The 15,755-nt window shown below is 37.5% G+C and overlaps 1 long non-coding RNA gene across 2 annotated transcripts in view; it reads left to right on the forward strand.

The window, feature by feature from the left end:
- LOC135253224 (uncharacterized) overlaps positions 1-15,755 on the forward strand; it is an 80,791-nt gene that overhangs the window by 15,076 nt on the left and 49,960 nt on the right. For both annotated transcript variants that reach the window (XR_010329559.1, XR_010329560.1), the window contains exon 3: positions 15,504-15,595. This is a non-coding gene — a long non-coding RNA (uncharacterized LOC135253224). The remainder of the gene's footprint in view (positions 1-15,503; positions 15,596-15,755) is intronic.

The raw sequence follows: 15,755 nt of genomic DNA on the forward strand, positions 1-15,755 counted from the left end.
TTTCTGGAGGCCTAACTTTCAGAACTAGGTGTAAATGGGTTGAATTCATGGATCCATCCTGCCTCGTGTCAATGGTGCAGGCTGCTGGTGGTGTAATGGTAAGTGTAATGTTTTCTTGGCACAAGTTAGGTCCTGTAATACAAGTTGAGCATCATTTGAATGCCAGAGCATTACTTGTACCCTTTTTTGGATGGATACTTTGGATAATGCACAATGTCACAAAGCAAGCATCTTCTCAAGCTGGTACCATAAACATGACAGTGACTTCAGTTCCCTCCAATGGCCTGCACAATTTCCAAAACTGAATTCAGTAGATCACGTTTGGGAAGATCTTCAGGAATTGTGTGGAATAGCGTGATGCCCTTAAGTCAGCATGGAAAATCCCTGAGGAATGTTTCCAGCACCTTGTTGAATCTTCAAAGGATTAAGGCTGTTCTGGAGCCATTAGGTAGTCCTAATCAGTACTAGATAGGTGTACCTACTAAAGTGGCCTGTGCGTGCGTGTACCTGTATATATTTTGTTGTTTTTGCCGTTGTTTTGGCTCTATACTCCATCACATTGGATTTTAAATAAAAAGAAATATGAGTTTAAAGTTCAGTCTGTCAGCTATATATTTTTTTAAGGTCCATATCAGGTGAGCTGTGTACAAATTACAACCCTAAACATTCCCCCCATTTTAACATTCTAATTAAATAATTAGTAGGACACAATGAACTCCTTTGAGGAGTAATTTGACACAGGGAGCATGGTGATTTGCTTCCTTTAATTAAGTAAATGATGTGTTAATGGCAATAAAATTGGCTGTAATTCAGTAGGCTTCTCCATTGTGTATTATGTAACATTAAATATGTGTGGATAATTGGTAAGATACTGTGCGCTTGTGTTCACATGAAATCCAGATTAAATCCAAATTTCAAATGCAAGCTAATGCAGTATCACTGTAATCATAAAATGTTTTTTTATTTATTTATTTTTTTTAGATATAGCTTTGAGTTAAATATAAACATTTACAGTGGTGTCATTTGAAATTGTGAGTTTTTAGATGTAAATAGAAAGTGAAGATACCTTCCTTTCTGATTGGGGTTGGTTATTCCACCATCGGAGAACAGGAACAGTGAAGAGCTGTCGGGAGCTTGGAGGGATGGGACACTCGGCTGGCAGGAGTATACTGAATGGAGAGGTTCAGTTGGAAATTTTTTTATGGCCATTTTGTTACATGGATCTAATGACAAGAAAAATACATCAGCATAGAGCCCTGATCCCAGAACAGAAAAAACCAACCACGTACTGTAAACAGCTGTTAAGTCAGTGTTAAATCGAAGGGTGTTTTTTCAAAACAAAGAAGCCCTGTGATGGGTTGTGGAAGAAGACTTTTTGACCTTTTCTTCTTTAGTCTATTTTATATCTTAAAAAGCTACCCTCAACCTACATTAAACAGATCCAGTAACTACTGCTATTTGTGAAGAAGGTTAAACATGGCGGCATCACATGAGCACTAACAAATGGTGCTTAGAGCCACCAGGTCTTCTCCTATCCAGATGCACCAGTCTACACAGCCTTTAGTTCACACTCCAGATTGCAAGTGGTTAGGTTCTGCTCAATATTACAGGTACTGAGTGAGAAACCCACGCTGAAGTGAGAACACCTATGGCAAACTGTGTGTGTCTGTGAGTGAGATTTTTACTTATGTTACAAGTGAGTAGAGCAGGAAGCATTGGATATCTGCTAATGTCAATGCCTAATGTTATCTTGAGTATAAAGCTTTCATCTCATCTTACACTTTGGTATTCAGTATCATTTTGGTCGATTCATTTCCTAACTTCAGGTAAGTATTGTGATGCTGACTCACTGGAGGAGTCCTAGTGTTTCCCCTAGAAAATTCTTATCCGTGAGTGGTGGTGTGGAGGAAGGGAAGGGGGGGTGGGGGTGAATGGTGCACATAGGGGGTGGTGGTGTTTGCACTCAACAGCATATGTTAATTAGAGTGCGCGGAGAGTAGCCTCATCCCAGTTGAGACACCAGCCCTTCAGTGCACATTCTGCTCAGAGAAAAGCGGAGTGAAATTTAGAAACAATGGTAAATTTAGGTCCTTGCACAACTTTGCGTACGCTCTGCATAGTGGGTGCTGAAGCACTTGTGGCTGCCTCCAAGGACTGGATGTTTGGCTCTGACAAAGCCTTGCTGTAATTAGCAGCACTGCTGCTTCAGCAAGCATCTCAGTATCGCTACTATTTTACTCAATTTTCACTATATTGTCCTAGATATTTGCCGTAAGCAGCGTCTCATCTCGTCGCTTTGATGTGAACTGATCAGTTTTAGAATGTTGCAAACCATAGGTTTATGCAAAGCGTTGCCAGTTGCTGCTCATCAGGTTGCAAATATTTGGTCTGAACTATCCTTTAATATGCGTGGAATGTGAAGCAGTCTTCAAGGGGGGGAGGGGGCAATTAGTGGGTGCTGCTTACAGAAATAAACAACTACATGCAAAAAAGTCTTTTTTGGTAGGGGAAATTTTATTTGGGCAAGCCACCCAAATAAAGTCAATGCATGGGAAACACAGGGATCCTGATTAGAAATGTTTGATTAAATGATTACATGGATGGTGCCACTGAAAGATATGGGATGTTTTAAGCATTAAACCTAGCTATTCACACTTTTTAATTAAGCCAAAATTCACTGATTAACCATGATTAACACAATTTCTGTGGCAGAAAAAATGTGTAGAGGGATAATTAATATGGAGGAGGTGGAAACTGGCTGCTGTGATGGTTATCTTCATGTATGTATATATATATATATATATATATCAGTTTGCCATGATGATCTTTATGGTCCTTCTGAATAATGATAAGCCTTTATAACCGGAATAATTCTACCAACACAATTCTGTTTGTGCTGTGATGGATTATTTATGCATTTATTTCAGTTTGATAATCTGATAAGCAATAATATGTCAGGCTCTGGATTCTTTCTCTTATAAAAGACAGAACAGGAAGCAATACTTTCTGATTGGTGCTGTTTTGGATTTTATTTAAACTATTAAGCAGCAGCATGGGTGACACATTCATGGATGTATTTGATAAATCACTTACTTTTATGTGCTGCATAATATTATGGAATGTTCCAAATTCATAAGCAAAGAATTATTGGATTCAATCTGACATTTTTATTTAAAAAATGAGTTAAGTGATTCCATTTGGTTCCGTTACCTTCTGAAACATTAAAATGTAAGATCCATGACGGATTAAGGGAGCTAAGATATTTTATTTATGAAAACTTATTCCCTATACACAAACAGTTCAGGTGTCAAACTATGCTTAGATGTCACAATTTCTCTTTTTTCGTTAACTTTGTAAAAGCACCTGACTGTCTTTTTGCAGTGCGTGTCACCTAGATGTGGTCTTAATTGCCACCCTGCAGCACAAATGAAGATGCTATGGAGGGATGGCACCCTAAACACACCACCCCTCCACAGATGCCTTTCAGCTTGTTGCACAGAGATGTCCTCGCCTGAATTAAGCTCCCATATTACTGTATATTAAGCCATTTGTGAACTTGTATGTGTGTTACTATATTACTATATATCAGGGTGCTTTCCTAAAAAATGGGAGTTGAATTGAAATGATGTTAATTGGGCATATAATTTCCATTAATGTACTGTACATGGACTAGCGAGTGCATTCCTGGAGAGAGAAAGTCTGGCTGGCAAAAATAAAATTAACCATCACTACAAAAAAAACAAAACAATAAGTGAATAAACACAAAGCAGTAAGATATACATATAGGGAAATTGTTTTGTATAGTATAGTATAGCAAGTCCTTAGCACACATGCACAGTGGTAGCTGTTACCATGAACAATTTTGTTTGGCTTCTTCTGCTGTTCTTTTCTACATCTACACTCCACCACTGCCAAAATGGCATTACCAAATTTTTTATTTGCCAAATTTTCCATACTCTCTATAAGGAGACGGGGAAATCATCAAGGCAGCCACCTTAAAATTGTCTGCCGTGCATGTTTCTATGTACAAAACTATAATATGGGTATATGTAAACATGCAAAGCTGAAATTCTCATATCAGTAAACTGCCTATTCTGAGCTCAATTTGTAGAGGCAGAACACAAATGGCAAACCCCCAGCTACCACTAGTGAAGATGAAAGCTAACCCTTTCTCACTGATAGACCACTCCCATCCCACCGCACGATTGGAAAGCTTAATTGGGGAGAGCGAGGGGTCAATGTCTGGGTCAGGAGAGAGATGATTCAGAGTTGAATTGTCTCACAGACCTGCGCATTCTCTCTGCAGCAGCTGGGAGAGAGAGATAAGGCAAGGGAACAAACAATGGCAATAATGATGTTCTGACTGCACGGGTCTCAATTCTCCTTCACCCACACTCCTACTGGCTCTAAAATAATGGGCAACAAGCTGGCCATACTTCTCACAGCTGACCTTGTGAAGAACGTGAATATGTCACTTCACCCGCTAACGCTGGTATGTTTCCAATATCTGCTATACTTATGGGGAATTTACTGTTTGCCAGTGGCTATTGATTTTTTATATTTTTTTTTGAGGTGAAGTAAACCATTTTGAACTATGTCAGTTATTACTGGAATTGAGAAGGTAATGAGTATGGACGATCATGCAGGCCATCCAGTGAAAGTGCTTGTCATCTCATTTTGAACCTGCATAGTCTATAATGTGAAGTGACAGCCAGCTGGTCCCTTTTCCCCCGGACTGTCACTCATCAGGTCTGCCCGAGGCCCCATATTTTCATTGGGTCAGAGGGCTCTCAAAGGACAATGTTGACCCAGTGCCAGGTCACACTAATAAGAGCCTTATTTGTACTATTAAAGCTAAGGTGTAGGAAACTCACACACATGAACACTGCACACACTAGCAGTTGTTTTTTTCTGACAAAGACTGCTTTTATATAGTATTCCCAAATGCATCTTCAACATGGCAAATTCCTCAGAATCCATCAGGGGTAATGGTAAAATTATAATGAGGGATGCTATCAGTTGTGGGAGGGATCATTTATCAGTGGGACAGAAATCGGACAAGAATCCTGGAAGCTACATTCTGTCATTGTGTCAGACTGGTAGACTGGTGGTAGAAGCAAGCTAATGACATTGTTCTTGTGGTATAGTTGTCTAGATGAATGTTTATAGGGTACTTGCCTGCAGGTTTGATTCCCAGGTGGAATATTGCCATGCAACCCCTGAACAAGTGCATTACAGTGCCTCTGAAAATGTCTGTGTAAATGGGGGATGCAGAAACATGAGCTATGCTGTAAAGCAAATAAAAGCTGTAACTGAATATGGTGCTTTGAAATTTCTCCACGGTGAAACCAAAATGTATTTAAAAAATACCATTTAATAAAATCTGAGAATCTGCACTTTAACAAAATTTGAATTGATTGATTGATTACAAATCAAAAATTGAGGGGTAAAGAGCCAAATCAAGAAGAGAAAAAAAGCCTGTCCCAAATCTTGTGGTGCTCATGGTAAATGAAATTTAAAAATTTTTAAAAGACAAATGTAATTTTAGTGAAACATTATAGGATGAACAAAATACTAGTCTGTGCTATACAATGTACAACTAATTACATTCAAACTACATGTGAAACTAACACTTAAATAACACTAAGAGCCTAACACTTGAAATGTAATGCTTATCAACGGTTTCAGTAACATTACATTGCATTTCAAAAACTGTATAACAGAATTGGGTTCACAAATTTATTTTTAAGGGAACCAATTTCTAGGTGATATTGTTGAGTGCTTTGAGATGGGAAATAAAATCATGACCACTCCCGCCCAATGAATCTCGCAGGTATGAGATGCGGTTGCTCCTAGATGCTTTCCTGCAAAAACCCACTTATTGCAACCGCACTTTGTAAATATTTGCCAGTGGATGGATTATGTGGCGATGAACAGAGAGATGAAGAAGGCTGGCAAGGCCTCCTATTCCTCTCTGGTGAAGCCATTCATAAATGACCAAAAGTATTTTAGCTCCGTTCTGGCATAGGACTCAATGGTTTAGTATACAATATATGGTTTCCAATAGTTATTAAATGGTGACTGTAATATTTTCCCTTAACTGAACCCCTTTCTGAATGCAGGGTTCAGTGATGTAAAAAGAATTAATGACAGGATGCTAGTTATCTCGTCTTGTTAGCCAGATTCCTTTTAACCATTTACAGTATAAATTTGGAGTCTCATAGTTTTTTTGGTACCAACTGATTTCCTGCCTACTTCTGTTGTACTGCACAGCATCATAATAGTACAGTCATAGGAAATACAGTGTACTATTATTTTTTAAATAAAAAAAAAAATTATTTATTGCTCTTAATTTTGTTCATACATGGATCGTAGACTTTAAAATGATTGAAATACCAGATAAAATCACAACTTTTAATGGGAAATATGATATTAAATGAGTAACTGCAATGGGAGGCAGCAGTATCTCATAATAATAATAAAAATAATGATGATAATAATAATAATTCTATTTTGAATATTATTTTCACTGCACTATTAAAGAAGTATAGATTGTTGTTACACGTGGGAATAAATTTTACAACAATTTAATTGAGAAATTAGTTTAGGAACTGTTTAATGTAACAAATGCAACTTTTTGTAAGTACATATACACACTGTCACATGCCAGAGTGACACTCCTGGGAGGGAGATGTGGCAATGCTGCGGATTTCTCTTACAGCAGTACTTTCTGTGGTTGCTACAAATTAAGCATAACCAGTCCCCCCCCCCCCCAAAAAAAATGCAGCTTTAATTCAAGCCAAATGTGACCCATGATTCAAAGGTTATACTTTTACAACAAAATAATCACTTGGAACCATTAAAACAGAATTCTTGATATTCCTTGACAATGTTTGTCTTCAAGAAGAGATGTGGGGTTACACAAATACTGTTGCCTAGCTTTAATCTTGTGAGCGTCTCAGTACCTATTCGCCATCTTGATTATTTATTATTACTGACTTTAGAAATATGGTTTCTAAACCAATGACCATGCCCTAGTGTGCCTGCCCCACTACCATTTTTCTCAAGGTTAAAGCAATTAGAGGCAGCAAACCCACACACAACCTCACCAGGCATGCACTTTGTTCTGCCACAACTTGTTTTCTTTTCTCCACATTCCCATCGTATTCCACAAAGAACATTATCGTAACAATGCTGTGAATTTTCGTGACTGCAAATTCCTGCGGACCCGTGCAGTGAAAGGCAGAGTATTATGCATGAAATTCGACCTTTGCCGAAAAGGGTCCTCACTTCTTGGATCACTACCAACCATTTGATGAACATCTTTAAGAGAAAAAAAAGGCAGTAATGTTCACGTTTCCAATTAACCTGCTCCTCTAATGTAAATGCTTCAATATTTGCATTATTTCAATTTGCATTTATAGTGCTTCTTGGAGAGGTAATTTAGACTTATTTCGTTGTTTCCAGCATTATCAATAACGGCATACACACAGAAGGTGTACACAGTAGACAATATTAAAGTCTGCCTGGCCATACTCCCCAGCAACTTTCAGCACTATAGTGTTTAAATGAGCTTTCTAAAGCTATTGAGTGTCAGGTGAAGCAGCAACAACTGTTATCAAATTTGCACTCATCTTCAACTGGAGGGAAGCCAATATTAAACTCTGAGGTTTGAGAACAATTTAATTTAAGAAACTCTGATAAATGAAATGTAAATAACAACTAGAAGTATTAATTTATTGATATAGTCTTTATGTGTACAGAATTTTTATTAGCGCCTTATGTGAATCTAGTCCATTTCATCATAAATGTATTGCTCTTGGAGCGGTTTTGTTATCTTAGAGAAGGGGCCAAATGATGAGGTTGTTGAACTCCTGCAGATTATGTCCTGCCAAAATGTCAGCTGACTCAACAGTAGTTTCTTGTCTTGTTTTTATTGTAATTTCAACTATGATGTTAGGGCCCTACATACACCAGTTCGTGATAAGATTAGCATCATTTTGGCTACGGCAAAATGTTCATGTTCATTCTTTCAATACTTTGCAAATGGTTTTTCAACTGCATTTTGTTCTTTGTGCTAAGATGTGAATAAGATGCGGTTTTAGTGCAGTGGCTATGGAACTGAAGTTCAAATCCTATTTGAAGAAGGTATTAACCTGATTTGCTTTAGTAAGTAGCCAACTCTATAAATAATTTGTAAAAATGTACATTGCGTAAATTGCTCTGGATGAAAATAAATAAAATTGCATGCATATGCGCCTCAAGACATTGAAGATATTGTGTTGAATTTTGTTGAACTAAATGAGAACCATTGTAAAGCTACATTAGCACAGTAGGAAAAGTAATACTAATTCTCTATTCACTAAACCATAGAACTTTTGGGCTTTCGGTACAGGCACAACAGGAGCATTCTAGGCCACATATTGTTTTGAGACGCATGATTAATGCGGATTCATCTGACAGTTCACACTCATGTATGTACTAAACTTAGGGTTGTAACTAGGCAGCTGTTTAATAGGTGACTTAGTTGATGCGCCAGTCTTAACGACTACTTGTATTTTTTTTTATTTTTATTTTTCCATAGATTGCGTTGTTGCCGTTCTCGTTGTTAGTGTTAATCAGTTTAACCACCAGGGTCCAAGTTGAACTATGCGGTTGTTCCCTGTACTTGGACCACAAGCAATGTCTCATGATTACCAGTAGTGGCAGCCTTCCTCACAGGTTGTGACGTTGGAGCAAAAGTGCTTGGCAATTGATCTGATGAACTCCTATTTCTCCTTAATTAAAAATGAAAGTCAACAGATGTTGATAAACCGTGTTAAACAGACTGGCGAGTCATTAAAAGCCTCTTTCCATTTGTTTAATGCCTCTTTAATAGCTTGCAGCTCACGAAGAAGGCAGAACTTTATGAGGCCATTTCTCACAAGGTGGTCTTGCCTGCTAAAATCACCTCTCTCTAGGGGTTTCGTCATACTTGTTCCTGGTTATGGTTATACACTTTGTTGTACGTCGCTCTGGATAAGAGCGTCTGCCAAATGCCTGTAATGTAATGTAATGTAATGTATACACGTCTGTTGAAAAATTCACAGAAATAACCTCGTGGTATAGCTAATCCATTGTATTTGTGTTATTCAGTACTACACTACTAATTGTGGCTTTGCCTGTTGTTCAGTTACTCTATGCATCCACAAACAGCTCTGTTTCAGAAGCAGAGGTATAAGTATATGGATTGGCTCGTACATTTATATGCCACCCATTAATCCACTGAAATAAAGTCAAAAGGCTAGTTGGAAAGTAAATGGAAGAACGGGTAAAGTTCTGGTTTTAATGGAAAGTCTGTAGATGTCAACTGCAAGGCAGAACAAGGATACGCTACACACTTAACCTCCCCTGAACCAATTGTTTTCTCTTTGCCTCTATTCATCGAGCCCTTCCCCAGAGCCACTTTGTATCCAGTCATTTTGAGCTGAATTCCGGCTGAACTGCCACCAGAGGCCTACAGTCAGGATCCTGTTTCAAAGAAAGAAGGGAATGCAATTATTATAAATATTATGTGACTATCCTTTCAACTTTGATGTGTCCTGATTTGCATATGACTGATTAAACTGTATCCAAGCCCACCCTGTAATGAATGATGCATTCATTGAAATGAGTTCAGTCATCTTACTTGTGAGCAATAATGTCTCTGTCAGGAGTTCAAGTGCATTATGGATAGTAAGGCAATACTAGACATTGTAAATACTTCTCATAATTGTGTAGCAATTGTGTTTTCAGCTCAGTGTTGGATGTCTCCTGATTATCATGTCATAGTAGCATCTGGTTCGGGTGCTCAGTTTCTGTGTTTCAGGTTACTGTGGAAAATTAATATTTTGTAGATAACACGAGAGCCCATTAATGAATATTTTGCAGTTCTAATTAATCAGTGAACAGGTATGGACTGAAATACCCCTCCACAAGCAATGTCTCATGATTACCAGTAGTGGCAGCCTTCCTCACAGGTTGTGACGTTGGAGCAAAAGTGCTTGGCAATTGATCTGATGAACTCCTATTTCTCCTTAATTAAAAATGAAAGTCAACAGATGTTGATAAACCGTGTTAAACAGACTGGCGAGTCATTAAAAGCCTCTTTCCATTTGTTTAATGCCTCTTTAATAGCTTGCAGCTCACGAAGAAGGCAGAACTTTATGAGGCCATTTCTCACAAGGTGGTCTTGCCTGCTAAAATCACCATCATTGCATCAAGATCAAATTGACTAAGATCATGACTCAATGCGTTTGTAGTTAACACTGCAGCAGTATCAGGGAGAAATATTTATTTCTAAAAATTTTGGAAAAACAGCACTTAAATGCTGATTTCTGGTGACTTTTCATAACAGTATTTATTAATCTGCTGGTAACAAATAGGCTACTTATGTAGCTAGCTCACATGCTGTATTATTAGATATTATTATATTTACATTTAAATACTTCAGCTTCTTTCACACACACTGTCAATTGAGGAGCGGGAGATGACTGAGTGAGAGGACTGTATCTCTACCCACTCACAACTATGCTTTCCATGTAGAGAGAGCCTGATCAGTCAATCTGACTGTGACTGTGCTGGCAGACAACATAAGGAATGGCATGGTTCACAGAGTTATTCCGGCTACTGGCTAAATAGGAAGTGCTGCTTTGTGCCCCAAAAGGAATTGATAATTTATCACCATCAAAATTTTTAATGGAATGCCGTAGAAATGAACGATATGCCAATTGTGCCATTTTTGCAATGTATAAACACACACACAAAAGTTGAATATTAAGCACATCAAAATAATTTACAATGACCTTTATAACTTTGTTTATGTATCTGTCATCATACCTAGCACTCACCATCATGTTTCTGTTTTTACTCCAGTTGTATTCATGATAATGTAATTACATTTATAGTAAAAACAAAAATGTCATGTGTTGGTCCATGAGCTCACTTGAAAACACATACATATTGCAACCAATCAACAGGTGATGAATGGCCAGGTTTATATTTGCGTGGCTAAAAGTGAAATGGCTCTGTCAGTATACCTCATTAGTCTCTGATCTTGCGTTGATTTGACAAGGTAACATGAACATCCCCTGACAATGGACCAAATTCATGTAGAATAGTCACAGAATGGAAGTGAAATGCAGTGTATCGCCTCTTCCAGTTTCCAATGACGTCCAGTGCTCCGAAATCTTTCAATTTCCCCATAAGCTGAATGAAGAAAATGAAGAAACGTGTGGGATTAAAAAGAGTTTAAATACAACAAATTTCATGAAAGTATTTTTTGTAGATCATTTGCATTGATTTTGGCTGGACCACAACAGCGGGCCAGCACTACAAACGCGAATGTCTGTGACTGAGTGAGTGACTGAGTGAGTGATGAAGTTACACCATTGGTCGGCCAGGTAACGTGTGTTGGGTCCAGCCATATACTAGGTGTTAACCTGGTCTAGTTTTTAAAATGCCCTTTCTGCCTTTTAAAGAAAGGAGTGATCAGTATCTTATGACCTTCAACTTGGATTACATGAAAACCTACAGTAATTTTTCCTGATAACATTTCATAATTTTTTTGTCAAGGCATATAGGCCTACAGCGAGGGACACATTATTGCAATATAATATTTAAATCAATAAAACCAATATATTTAAAATGTATGAAAAATTCAAATGATTAAATTGTAATAAGAATATATACTGCAAATATTTTGGAATTAACCAGGTGATCTTCCACTCCATGAAATATAGGGCTCACTATCTGACCCACAAAACTTCCAGATCTTTCGAGAAATACAATTCAATGCTTCTGTGTTTCGATGCACTGCAGATTTCAGACCCATCCACAGTACTGCTTGGCATGGGGAAAGCTCCAGGGTGTTTCTCAATAGCTCAAATAATAAAATGTGTATTGCATTAGAGCTTTGGGGATGAAAATGGATTTAAAATAGGATTAAACTCTATCAAAAAAACATCAATCCTATTTTTTCATTGATTCACTGGATGTCACTCAAGAGTTTTCTGTATAGCCATGTGCAACAGAAACTAACGCTACATACTAAGTGCTACATCTTTTCCTTTGATCCAAAATGCAATATTGAACCATTTCCCTTGCATTACCTTTTTAAATGAGAAGATTCTGAATCTTTTTCATGCTTCAGAATTTCTAAAGCATTCACAAACTTTATGTAACAAGAAGTGTGAAGTAACATTGATTTGATATATGAATAAAGCTACCATATCTCAAAGGACCTTCCTCAGGCTATCGTCAAACATAGGTTTTCCCGTGATGACATGAAAGGCTGCGAAGCACATTGATTTGCATTTCTTTGGGGAATGATATGTGTTCTGCGGCTGAATTTTAATGCACGGTAGCAGCATGATGGCTAACATAATACTATGTGAAATGGCAAAAAAAAAAAAAAAATTTTTTTAGGCAAAGCCTCAATTGATCTGAATGTATTCTACATGGAAGAGTGTATAGGGCCATTCAAAAGTACCTGTAGTTGTGTAAGGGGATAGTAGACCCGTAGACAGAAATTGATATTCTGACACAGCTGCACAGCATTTGAGTCATTCAACCTCATTCATCAGTCCCTTTTATCACCCATTAATATAAAAACATTGTAATAATTGAAAATATGCTCTTGGGGTGTTGCAGTATGGGTAATAGTGAAAGGCATAAATTAATTCTCCCTGCAATGCTGCAAGGTGTGATGGCCAATGGTCGTAGAAAACTTCAAAAGACAGCATAACCTTGTCTTTGTAAATTTTGGTGCAAAGCCAACATTTTTGGCCTGATGCGTGTGATTTCCACGAGGAGCTGAATGTGCTCTCAAGTTAAAATTCTCCATGTTTAGTACATAGGTTTTTTTTTTATACCACTAGTTGACAATCTGGTTGTATAGTGTCATCATAAAGTTAGTCTGCGATCACAATCCCCTCCCCTCCCCACCCAACCCCACCCTTCAATTACAATGTGCAAAAAAAGACGAAAGGCTAAGTCAATAACCCAACCTGAATCCAACTGATCATACGTTTCTCTCACTGAACACTGTAGGCAGAAAAGCCTCTGAAACAAACACAGAAATGAAGATGGCTACAGCACAGGCCTGGCAGAGCTTCACCAGGGAGGGATACTGATTGTCTGGTGATGGCTATCGGTCACATACGTCATCGAATGCAAAACATTTACAATGTACTAAAGTACTAAACACAAAGACTTTTAAGATCATTTTTCATTTGTTCAATTACTTTTGCATTAATTTCTACACAGATTATGCATATAAATACCCTCCAATGAAAGTTTGCACTTTAGCTGCAGTTAAAAAAAAAAATTTTATTTAAAATTTAATGTTTTAGATTACAGAGCCAAAACAACAAAAATTGTCACTGCCAAAATGCTTTCAGACTAAGCATACATGGGACATCATCTGCCCATTTTCATCATGGTTTGTGAACTGTATGAATGTGCCTTACAAGGGGTACACACTACTGTAAATGATTAATTTGTGTGTTTAACAGCATGCCAACTTGTGCCTTCATCCTATGAGTAAGGATTATTTTGGCTATTAGGAAGCATCACAACTTAAATGGTGAATGGGTGCACTGCACATTTACAGTGTTTCACAACATGAACCTGGTTTTGAAGAATTTAATCACTGTAATATAGTGTGTTGACCAATTGCTTCATCACCATTTAGCTTGTACCCTTTGCAATGCACACTCATACAGCATACACCGTGTACCCAGATAAAGACGGGCAGGAAGCAAAGAACCAATCACACTCCTGCAAAAATTACTTCTAGACATGAGTGCCTTCCGAATGGTTCAAAGAGAAGTGTGCTCGTCTATTCCTTCCAGAAGCAACCTGGATTTCCTTTAAGGAAGCTCAGTCAAGCGCTGAATGCCATGGTATTTGGGAAGAGCAAGTAAAAGAAATATTTAAAAAAAACAAAAAAAAAACAGATTTGTCATAAAATAAAAATTCTTTGTTTTAGAATTGAAATAACTATGGAATATATGTATGTAATGTAATTTCATTTTTTCATGATATAATAAGTTGAAAAAATAATGTTTTCAATTGTTTATATACATTGCAATTCACCAAAATATAGGTGCAACTGGATATGTTACATTTTGGTAACTAAGCAGTAAAGTAAGGCTTCCTTCCTTTTGTTTGATTGCCCTTGTTTCTGTTATCATGTTAATTGTGATAAGATATGCCATATCTTGCTGATGAACATACTCCTAGATATAACAGCCACTGGCATGGCCACAATTCATCTGAACATTCGGGAACAACACCGTTCTGTGCATTTGTGCTTTAAAGTGTTCACTGCAAAAACAGACTTTCACTTTCCCTTGACTTTACAATGACAGCACTCCAAAGATTGTTTTACTGTTGTGTGTTGCTTACATTTCCTTGTAAAGTGATACAATTAACATTTAGGCTACTGTGACTCTTCCAAACCTGTTGTTGTAGCATTTGCAGTAATGGGTGGTAGGAGTCTGTAGTTTTAAGAACAGAGTAAGACTTGTAAAAACTGGGACAATGACCAACCGCAGTGGATAGTGTTGGTAGTTATTACTTGTGTGCTCATTACATCACACTCACTAGGCAAACACATTTATCCTAGTGATTCACACAAGTAGCAAGGAGTACTGGTACTTGTTCAGTTTCAGTTTATTACAATATATGGCCTGGTTGGTATACAACAAAACTGATGCCAGCTAAGGTGACCTAACTTCAATTTCACTTTTCCCTTAACAATGAGGAAGAAGTTTAAGCAAATGACATGCTTCAGCTATAATTAATGGAAAATATTGTGTGAGAACCAAAAAGTTTTGCTTGTCTAATATGCGTGGTTCATACTGCTTATACTTGGCTTTTAAAAGATTACTGTTCTCCCGAATAATGAAGACATAAATCAAAGCAGGCCAACACATTTGTCTCTCTGAACAATGATATTCCTCCGGCAAAGAATTAACTGCAAAATAGAGTAATATAAATCATTGGGTTAAGAAAACTTTCACAAAGGCTTGACTTAGGCAGTTCCCTAGCCACTCATAAAGTCAGTGATCTGTTTCTGCTATTATATCATCTAGATAAAGGCAAAGCTAATATGTTCATCGCGCAAATTTAAATTGTGGATCCTCCATGAAGAAGCTTGTGTGGGACACATTTAAATGACTTTTACTTGCATAATTTTTCTCCTGGGCGCATAAGGTCAGAGACATAAACAGGAAGACTCTTGACAGTGTTAAAATTTAGAAGACCATAGTCACAATGAGTGATATTTCCCCACTTCCTTGGCTTCATGAGATAGACACATTAAGAATCTGAACAGAAATCAATGCTTCTCTGTAAGAGTGATTTCAAATTGAATGTAACTCTACTGACAGGATTTACACTTTTTTGCTTGCTCTATGTGACGCTTGTATCCAGGTCTGAAGGAAAGTAATAAAAGACATTATTTATTTTATTTTTTACAGAGCTGAGAAAATATGAGTGCTTTGGCGGAGTGGTCAAGCAGGGCTCTAAATCTTTACCTCTCAGGGCTGGTGATTTTCATCAGGAACGGGAGGTATGTACATTACAACTCACCTGTCAGTCAACAAGCTGATGTATTACACAGGCAGATAGATGAAAATTGCAGAGAGCATGCAAATACTTCCATCTCCACCCTGATTGGTTTTCACTGAAATGCTGCAAAATAATCTCAGCAACATCAGCCTGAATATTTA

The sequence above is a fragment of the Anguilla rostrata genome, chromosome 4 (genome assembly GCF_018555375.3).
Source record: "Anguilla rostrata isolate EN2019 chromosome 4, ASM1855537v3, whole genome shotgun sequence".
Classification (NCBI taxonomy): Eukaryota; Metazoa; Chordata; class Actinopteri; order Anguilliformes; family Anguillidae; genus Anguilla; species Anguilla rostrata.